Below are 2,895 nucleotides of genomic sequence, written 5' to 3' on the forward strand. Positions count from 1 at the left end.
TGGTCTTGCAAACTTTATATGCCTCAGTACAGGGGAATGCCAGGGCCAAGAATTGGGAGTGGGTGGGTAGGGGAGTGTTGGGGGAGAGGGTATGTGGGACTTTTGGGACAGCATTTGAAAGGTAAATGAAGAAAATACCTAATTTAAAAAAACTGAAAATAAAGAAGGAAAACCGAAAAAAAAAAAAAAAAAGGATAGAAGGTGTTAATTTGGAAGAGATATAGAGATACGTTTGTTTTTTTGAGAGACTTCGAGAAGTGGATAAGATAAAGATGCATTGTATATATGCATGAAATCTTTGAAGAAAAACTTCAAAACTTAATAAACTTATATGTAGTTTCTAGTTAATTATAAGTACTAAATGATCAGTATCATGTTAGCTTTACCTTCACACAAAAGCTGTTATGAGAAATAGATGGATTATCTATAATACTCTTTTTAAAATCTTGGCAGCAAAACAGAACCGAATGTAAAATGAATATAATAGCTGATGATAATGACACTGAAGGATTCTGAAAATGCATGGTCATAGTAGTCATAAAGTCACTTCAGCTGTGGTTTCCTGAATAAAATCTGTATAGGATTGCACCCATTATTAATATTATACCAATAATACACAGGTACTTTTGGGGTCAGACCTTCCCCTGAAGACAAGCAGTTATTGTTCATTGGAGATGGTGTTTTGTTTATTCATGTGTGTTGTAGTCAGTCTTATTCACACTGACCAGTAATATTTATTCACCATTTGTGTTTACACAATCAACTATAACTAGATGCAGTACAACAGACACACAGAAAAATGATAAGAAATTAGAATAGGGACTTATTTCAAAGAAGTAGAGTTTCCCTAGAAAAAGAGACAAGACAGGAAAAATTATGGTTCAGAGCTGTGGCTGTGGGATGGCCCCTTCCCTCATTTGAGGTCCAGTCTTAGCTGGAGGTGGACTCTATAAGTTCCCTCTACTTACTGTCGGACATTTCATCTAAGGTCTCGCCTTCTGATTTCTGAGTCTTTCACTTCCCAGGTCTCTGGTGCCTTCTAGAGGTTCCCCCCAACCTCCTACCTCCTGAGGTTGCCTGTTTAATACTATTTGTTATACAAAAAAAGGCACCATACATGTTTAGGTATCATCCAAGGAAATCATAAATTTTGGAGACTTAATCATAAATTATCATACATAATTGTACTTATGTATCATAGTTGAGGGAAAGTCTGGTCAAGCACACTAGACCATCAAACCTACTCACAACATAGCTAATTTAATGTTTTCTCAAATTGTCATCTTTCTTTTTTTCAATGAGTATATGATGGTCTGAGTCATGGTTACTAAGAGAAATGCTTACCTTCTTGGAACATACAAATATGTTGCTTCAAACATGACATGACAGATATGATTAAAGACCCTATAATTGGTTCATTATTATGCAATACACAAAAATTTCTAAGAGTAACTTGGTAAGTTGAGAATACCAATAAATATTAGGTTCCAGTTGCAGCAGGTAAGAAAAGGAAATTAATAATAAAACAGTTGGTAAGCAAATGACAAAAGTAGGTGAAATCAGCTGATGTCATGCAAGTTAGACATGTCTTAGAAGCTCAAAAAAGTCACTCAGACAGATCTTGGAGATAATCATATAAACAGACTTGATGGCAAATTAACAAAGGTCCAGAGATTCCCAGTCTTCTGCCTTTAAAACTTGCCTGTCTTTGGGATGTGTTGTACTAGCTGGACTCACTGGGAAAGGAAGCTCCTAGCCTTACTGATTCTTAAAGTAAAAGTGTGGGGAGATAACCAGGGGAACTCTACACACTCAGAAAAAAAGGGGAGTGGGAGATAAGGAAAGGATTGTAAGAGGGGGTGACTGAGAGACAGGCAGTGAGCTGGATTTAAAGTGAATAAATAAAAACCAATATATTAAATTTAAAAATGAAGAATGTTTAGACCTGAGCTATAGCTCAGCAGTTAAGCACATCTGGTGATCTTCCAGAGGACTACAGTTCAGTTCTCAGTACTGTCTCTAAAAGTCCAACTCCACTTTAGAAGAATGGCTTCCTCTATCTTCAGGGGTCAAGTATACACATAAAAATTTAAAAATAAAAATAATTCTTTAAAAATAATTAAACTTCTCAAATATAATTTGTTTAGACACTAAATAGTTGAAAAAATAGAAATAAAAATAATTCAAAGGACCTAAAATAACATTCATGTTTTATATTAAATAAATAAATTTTAATTTATATTTATTTGAATTATAAACTGTAATGTCTCTTATAACTATGTTGTCAAATGCTAGTCCTCTAGTTTCTTACAAACACCCTAGTATCTTAGGCTCTTTTCTATTGCCTTGATGTTACACCACAACCACAGAAATTTATAGAAGAAAGCATTTAATTTGAGGTTCATTGTTCAAGACGATTAGAGTCTATGATGTTAGATAGGGAGCATAGCAGCCATCGGGAAATGGGTTATGCACAGACAGCTTGGTGTCCAGTCCAGTTGAGAGGTGGAACCCTGGTAGGTCCTGGTGGTGGTAATTTTCACCTACATGGGACAGAAGGCGTTCCCTCATGTCTCCTGGATCCCTGGATCCTGTCAAAGTTACCGCCCCCACAGTCCCCACAGGAGAGGCTTGTAGCTAACAGTCATGTAGACCATGTCCCAAGCTTTTGACCTTCAAGCTAGACGCCTCCCAGTTACCTAGCAACAGCAAGATAACAAGCCCACTATAAGAGCAGCTGCTTGGCTTAAGCTATTACTTTACTCTCGATCTCCTTCTCTCTCTCTCTCTTTCTCTCTCTCTCTCTCTCTCTCTCTCTCTCTCTCTCTCTCTCTCTCTCTTTACCTCTCTCTAAGCTTTCACCTTTTTTATTCTCTAGCTCTTTTCTCTCTTTCC

This window comes from Mus caroli, chromosome 14, assembly GCF_900094665.2.
Source record: "Mus caroli chromosome 14, CAROLI_EIJ_v1.1, whole genome shotgun sequence".
Taxonomy (NCBI): Eukaryota; Metazoa; Chordata; class Mammalia; order Rodentia; family Muridae; genus Mus; species Mus caroli.